This window comes from Triticum aestivum, chromosome 5D (genome assembly GCF_018294505.1).
Source record: "Triticum aestivum cultivar Chinese Spring chromosome 5D, IWGSC CS RefSeq v2.1, whole genome shotgun sequence".
Classification (NCBI taxonomy): domain Eukaryota; kingdom Viridiplantae; phylum Streptophyta; class Magnoliopsida; order Poales; family Poaceae; genus Triticum; species Triticum aestivum.
The window spans coordinates 142,655,498-142,663,511 of record NC_057808.1 but is presented as its reverse complement, the minus strand read 5'-3'; positions in this window follow the sequence as shown (position 1 = coordinate 142,663,511).

Sequence of the window (8,014 nt, the reverse complement as noted above, 5' to 3'; positions counted from 1 at the left end):
GATAGCATCATTTCCATGCTTGGACTTTGGAAAACCAGTCACGAAGTCCATTTTGATATGATCAAACTTCCATTCTAGGATAGCAAGAGGTTGGAGGAGACCAGCTGGTCGTTGGTGTTCTGCTTGCACTCTTCGACAGACATCACATTCATTCACGAACTGGGCGATTTCTCGCTTCATTCGAGTCCACCAATACGACTGCTTGAGGTCATGATACATCTTCGTACTTCCAGGATGAATGGAAAGAAGAGAATTGTGTGCCTCGTTCATAATGACTTTCCTTAGATCACCTTTAGGAACCACAATCCGGTCCTCGAAGAATAAAGTGTCTCTGTCATCAATGCGATAGCACTTGTATTTGGAAAGACCCTTGTCGATACCACGTTTCACCTTCTTCACCATGGCATCAAGAAGTTGTGCCTCACGAATTTGATCTTCCAAAGTAGGAGAGACTATGAGGTTGGCAAGAAAGCCTTGAGGAACAACTTGGAGATTCAGCTTGCGGAAAGCTTCACAAAGATCCGGTTGGAAAGGCTTGAGAATTAAGCTGTTGCAATAAGCCTTCCTGCTTAAAGCATCTGCAATGACATTGGCCTTGCCTGGAGTATATTCAATACTCGGATTGTACTCTTGAATCATTTCGACCCATCGAGTCTTCCTGAGGTGGAGGTTGGGCTGAGTGAAGATCTACTTGAGACTCTTGTGATCGGTGAAAATGTCCACTTGTCTTCCCAACAAGAGATGACTCCACGTTATTAATGCATGGTTAAATGCCGCCAACTCAAGATCGTGAGTGGGGTAGTTCTTCTCATTGGGCTTCAACTGACGAGAGGTATAGGCCACAACTTTCTTCTCTTGCATTAACACAGCACTGAGACCTTGGAGAGAAGCATCACAGAAAACTTCAAATGGCTTGGATTCATCAGGAGTCAAGACAGGAGCTGTGACTAGTTTCTCTTTGAGAGTGCTGAAAGCAACGTCACACTCAGGAGACCAGACATACTTCACATGCTTCTGGAGGAGGTTGGAAAGAGGCTTTGCAATCTTGGAGAAATTCTCAACGAATCTTCGGCAATAGCTTGCAAGACCAAGAAAACTGCGGAGCTGCTTGACATTCTGAGGAGGTTCCCAATTCACAATTGCGGACACCTTCTCGGGGTTAACAGCGATGCCCTTGGAAAAGATGATGTGACCAAGGAAAAGAACTTCATCGAGCCAAAACTCACATTTGGAGAACTTCGCATAGAATTGATACTCTCTGAGCTTGTCGAGCACCAATCGCAAATGTTTGGCATGATCCTTCTTATTCTTGGAGAAGACCAATATATCATCGAGATACACCAGAACGAATTCATTGGTATAGGGGTTGAAGATGAAATTCATCATCCGAGAGAACACTGGAGGAGCATTGACAAGGCCGAAAGACACGACAGTATATTCATAAGAACCAAAGCTTGTTCTGAATGATGTCTTGGGAATATCTTCTTCACGAATGCGAATCTGATGATAACCCATACGAAGGTCAAGCTTGGAGAAAACTTTAGCACCTTTGAGTTGCTCGAATAGCTCATTGATGTTGGGAAGTGGATACTTGTTCTTGATTGTCTTCTTGTTCAATGGACGGTAGTCGACACAAAGTCGGTCCGTGCCATCCTTCTTCTTTACAAAAAGAACACCACAACCCCATGGAGAAGAACTCGGTCTGATCAAACCCAGACGCTCTTGTTCATCGAGCTGTTTCTTCAATTCCTTCAGCTCGTTAGGTCCAAGCTTGTATGGATGCTTGCAAACGGGTTCAGTGCCTGGCTCAAGTTCGATAACGAACTCAACTGGTCGATGAGGAGGCATACCCGGAAGCTCTTCTGGAAAGACATCTTGATACTCACAAACGAATCGAATTTGAGAGATGGCATTCAATTCGCCCTTCTCATTGAGAGAAAAAAACCGAATGGTTTCATCACGAGCGGCATAAATGATCACATCCTCAGAAGAGTGTGTCAATTGAATTTCCCTGGCAGCACAATCAAGTTGAGCCTTGTGCTTGGAAAGCCAGTCCATCCCGAGAATTAGATCAATATCCGAGTCACCAAGAACAACTGGTTTAGGCAGAAATTTTCCCATCTTGATGGAAACATCCGGGACACAATTATTAGATGTCATTTGCTTGCCCGGAGGCACAACCTTCAACGGGATAGGAATCTTTTCCGTCACAAACTCATGCTTGGCAACAAAAGGTCTTGAAATGAAAGAAAGAGATGCACCAGTATCAAAAAGAACTTTTGCAGGAATATCATTAACAGGAAGATTACCCATTATCACATCAGTAGATTCCTCCGCTTGAGCTGCATTCATCATGTTCACCTTTGCAGACTTTGGATTATGCTTGACCACTGCATTGCTGGAAGATCTGACAGGAGGAGGAGGCGGAAGGCGCCTTTGGTTGAAGCACTTGTTAGCATAGTGACCTTTCTGCTGACACTTGTTGCAAGTCACCTCTGAGAGTGGACGATGATAAGGAGCATTGGACTTTGGAGCTTGATTCTGAGACTTGTTCTAATAGCCAGAGTTGGAAGAGTTGGAAGAACCATGGCCACCCTTGTTCTTCTGCTGGTAAGGCTGACAAAACGGAGGAGGAGGAGGCAACCAGAACTTCTGTTGCTTAGTTGCCACAAGTGAGGAAGAAGAAGACTGAACTGCGTCTCTGACTCTCTTCTTAGAAGCCTCACACTTGAGCTGAGCAGCGTCTTGCTTCAGTGCCATATTATATAATTGATCAAACTGAGTAGGCTCAACAAGAACGAGAGCTAACTGCAGATCCTCTCTAAGGCCACCTCTGAAGTGATAGATCATACTCTTTTCATCAGGAACGTCTTGTTTAGCGAAGCGAGCAAGTCTCTGAAACTGGAAGTTGTATTGATACACAGACATGTTGCCTTGCTTGAGATTGCGGAACTCCTCACGCTTGCTCTCAACAACACTTTGTGGAATGTGGTGCGCTTTGAAGTCCCGACAGAAGTCAGTCCAAGTGATCACACGACCTCCTCTGGAATCTTTGTATTGCTGAAACCAATCAGCAGCTTTGTCCTTGAGCTGGAAAGAAGCGAACTTGACATAGTCCTCAGGCCTGGCATTGCTACATTCAAAATGCTTGTTGATGTCCATGAGCCAATCATCGGCATCCCTGGCCTCGGCAAAGTAGCTGAAAGACTTGGGCTGATTTGCGAGAAACTGGATGAGTGTAGCGAAGTGAGGCTGATTGTTGCCTTGACCTTGATTGCCTTGATTGCCTTGCCCTTGGGTGCGTTCTTGCAAGAGTTGTAGAATCATCTGAGCATTGGCGTTGGTGGCTGCCATGATAGCTTGCCATGCCTCCGGAGGCGGAGGTGGTGGCGGAGGGTTCGCTTGACTCCCTTCATTGTGATCCGGATTCTGACGCGTTGGCGGAGCCATCCTAAAGAGGGTGACATCCGTTAGCATCTTGATAGACAAATAGATAAGTAGAATCAACGGATAGAAATTGCAACATATAGTCTTCACAATAAACATTCGAACAAAGATGAACGAATGAATTTCATAGTAAATCATCACACTTCCATAAGTTTAGAAGCCACTTAGAAAGAGATATGGAATCAGCATTTGACTTCGAAGCAACTCGAATACCACAATACAAAACAAAACAAAGTATTGGCTTGCAGAATAAGCCGGAACAAACATATGATAGAGATTTCGTCCAAAGTTTTCGTGGTGGGGCCCACACGGGCTCGATCGTACAGCACCATCATGTACAAGGCTGTGCACATGACATACGAAGCGTCCCCGAGTCGGCATAGCCATGGACTCTTTAAGACACTACGAGACCACTGTAAAACCAACCGTGTACAGGCGGACCACTAGACGTCAAACCCCAATCTCTTATCATGCGTTTGTCGGAAAGATATCCTAAGGCTACTTGAATTCCCACTTATAAACTCCCGAAACTTTCTGGTTATGCAATCTGGTGTTGGGGATATAGGGGACACAAAATATATCACCCAAACTAGCAATCCCTAGATCCAGCTGTATCCATCCGTCAACACATAACCAAGAAACCTTCGGAAATCGTTTACCTCAACCTTCGAAAAGCATCCGTTATACAAGTTATGGCAATACTCCCGAACTCCCGCCCCAGTACTGGGTGGCGTCGAGGTGATCTCACCAACAACTGCATAAAAGAGATTTCGATGTCGGCGAAACTCAGGTATTCTAGAACTGCAACGATAAAATTATGACGACAACACCTCGGAGCTCAACTCCCCGGGACACTGCCACAACCCCTAAATGTCAGGAGGCAGCAAGAACAATGTTCTCGTCATAAAACCATCGGAACGATTCCAAGATACCCGCGTGATCCTAAAATTTTTTTAGTGAAATTTGAGGAGAGAATAGTCAAAATTTCTACGTCAGGAGACCTCACCAGAGCGACGAAGGGACTGAGGAGGAAAAAGAATCCTACTCTCCGATATATATAATCCTAAGACTCAAAACATTTTTGTTCTAGACTCAACAACGCCAGCGATTCGATCAAGCAGGGGGCTCCTAAGTCGGGGATGGCTCTGATTACCAACTTGTAACTCCCACGATGTGGCTATATCTCCCACGTGTCGAGGCACGACTTAGAGGCATAACCGCATAGTGGTTTTGTCGCAAGAAGGGTCATCTTCACACAATCCCATGTAATGAACAAGAATGGGATAAAGAGTTGGCTTACAATCGCCACTTCACACAATACATAAATATAATTCATACATCATCCAAAATACACACATAGACCGACTACGGTCAAGATCCAAATGAAAATAAGATAACCCCAAATGCTAGATCCCCGATCGTCCCAACTGGGCTCCACTACTGATCATCAGGAAAAGACACATAGTAACGACCACATTCCTCATCGAACTCCCACTTGAGATCGATCCCATCATCTGCACTGGCATCGTCGGCACCTGCAACTGTTTTGGTAGAATTTGTGAGTCACGAGGACTCAGCAATCTCACACCCGCGAGATCAAGACTATTTAAGCTTATAGGAAAGGAAGGTGTAATGAGGTGGAGTTGCAGCAGCAATAAGCATATATGGTGGCTAACATACGCAAAAGAGAGCGAGAAGAGAAGCAACGGAACGGTCGTCATCTAGCAATGACCAAGAAGTGATCCTGAACTCCTACCTGCGTCATTCATAACTCAAACCGTGTTCACTTCCCGGACTCCGCCGAGAAGAGACCATCACGGCTACACACGCGGTTGATGTATTTTAATTGGGTCAAGTGACAAGTTCTCTACAACCGGACATTAACAAATTCCCATCTGCCTCATAACCGCGGGCACAGCTTTCGAAAGATAATACCCTGCAGGGGTGTCCCTACTTAGCCCATCATAAGCTCTCACGGTCAACGAAGGATAAACCTTCTCCCGGAAAGACCCGATCAGTCTCGGAATCCCGGTTTACAAGACATTTCGACAATGGTAAAACAAGACCAGCAAAGCCGCCCGAATGTGCCGACAAATCCCGATAGGAGCTGCACATATCTCGTTCTCAGGGCACACCGGATGAACACTACATACAGCTAAAACCAATCCTCGAGTTTTCCCAAGGTGGCACTGCAAGTGGCTCTAGTTTGGACCAGCACTCAGAGGAACACTGGCCCGGGGGTTTAAATAAAGATGACCCTCGGGCTCGAAAAAACCTGGGGGAAAAGGCTTAGACGGCAAATGTTAAAACCAAAGTTGGGCCTTGCTGGAGGAGTTTTATTCAAGGCGAACTGTCAAGGGGGTCCCATAAATCACCCGACCGCGTAAGGAACGCAAACTCAAGGAACATAATACCGGTATAACAGAAACTAGGGCGGCAAGAGTGGAACAAAACACCAGGCATAAGGCCGAGCCTTCCACCCTTTACCAAATATATATAGGTGCATTAATTAAATAAGAGATATTGTGATATCCCAACATATCCATGTTCCAACATGGAACCAACTTCAACTTCACATGCAACTAGCAACGCTATAAAAAGGGCTGAGCAAAAGCGGTAACTTAGCCAAACAACGGTTTGCTAGGAAAGGATGGTTAGAGGCTGACATGGCAAAATGGGAGACATGATATAGCAAGTGATAGGTAACGCGGCATGGCAATAGAGCGAACAACTAGCAAAGCAAAGATAGAAGTGATTTCGAGGGGTGGTCATCTTGCCTGCAAGGTTCTCAGAGTTGTCGAAAGCTTTATCCTCATAAGCGTACTCAACATGTTCCTCATTCACGAACTCGTCTCCCGGCTCTACCCAAGACACGAACACAAGCAACGGAAGCACAATCAATCACGAGAAATGCACGAGCAACATGATGCAAAACATGTATGATATGCGAGATATGATATGCGATGCATATGCGTGCTCCGGAAGGAAAATGATGAACAAGGCAGTAACTTGGAAAACCAAGCATGCCACTGGAAGGATGAGATGATTTCAGTCGAAATCGATATAAAGATCACCGGAAACGGATGCACGGTTTGCAAATGGCAAGCAGAACAAGAATGACACGAATCTGTGATTAACAGCATGTTAGCACATAGAATGCAACAAGTAACAATGCTACGGCACTCCAACATAGCTACAAAGTACATGGAAGTAATCTACAGGAGATGCTTGACAAAAGATGAACACTGAGCTACGGCTAGATCACAACATATCAAGCTCAAACAAGCATGGCAAAAGTGCAAAAGATAACAGGTTCATAGACTTAGTGAAATTACTGGACATGGCAGAAAACAGTATCAGGTAGCAATGTTCAAAGCACAAAATCAACATGCTACAGGAACTTAACATGGCAAAAAAAGGCATGGCAGTGTTCTACTAAATGCATATGACAAAAGTCCCTTAACGACCATAAGCCAAGAAGGACCAGAAGATATGATGGCAAGCATGTAGACATAGCAAGTTTCGTTGACAGGTTTCAGACTTGGCAGAAAACAGAGCATGGCAGAAATAATAATATGAAGGCATGTTTGTGAGCTTGATTCACTCACCACAAAGCAATACATGACAAAACTAGCATACCTACAGAAAGATGGCATGTTTATGAAGCTAACCATGGCAAGGACAAAAGCATAGCATGCATGGAACAACTACAACAAGCTTGGCAAAATTGAATAACACGTAAACAATCTGCCAGAAATATTTTATAGCAAAAATAGAGAAAGATTGAGTCATGCTATGGCACCCCATAATTGCAAACAAGGGAAGTAATGGATCAATTACAAGAATATCTCCAAAACATCCTTATTGAACATATCCAAAATATGCATGGATCTCTCTGTATCATCAAGTTTACATGCTAACAAAATAACAGCAGACAAAGACTTAGAGAAATCACCAAGTCCCTGAAATCAGAAACATTACGGGGCCTAGTTTGCATGCTTGTGCTAGTCACCACAGAGATCAAAAAAATACATGGCATACACCACTGGAATCATGGCATGGCATACAACAAAACACATGTAGAGCTCATGCCCATAAGATCCAGATTAAATGATACAAAAAGGACAAATCTCCAAGTTCTGCTAAGAACTAGTAGATAACAGCAACTAGGACTCTTGCACCAGAGATTTGGGCATCAAGATGGCCTCTAATGAACATGGTGCAATTGAACAAAATGTAGAGCATCATGAGACGAACAATTTGACATATTACACGCACGAAACAGAGCTATATGCGGAGAGTTATGCAAAGATGAACAGGGGCACATGCTGAGAAAAATAATGACTTGGAAAATATTCTGGTCTCGGGAAAAGTCAACGCTGGAGCTACCTCGATCGGATCTGGCCGAAGCTCTCGAGCTCGGGCCGGCCATCGGAGTGGAGGAAGAGGCGGAGGGGAAGGAGAGGACGAGGCGCCGGCGGCGGAGATAGCGGCGAGGCCGCGGGCGGCGAACGGTGGTGCCGCCCGGCGGAGAGGCCGCGGCGGCGCGGGCAAGGTGCAACGGCGC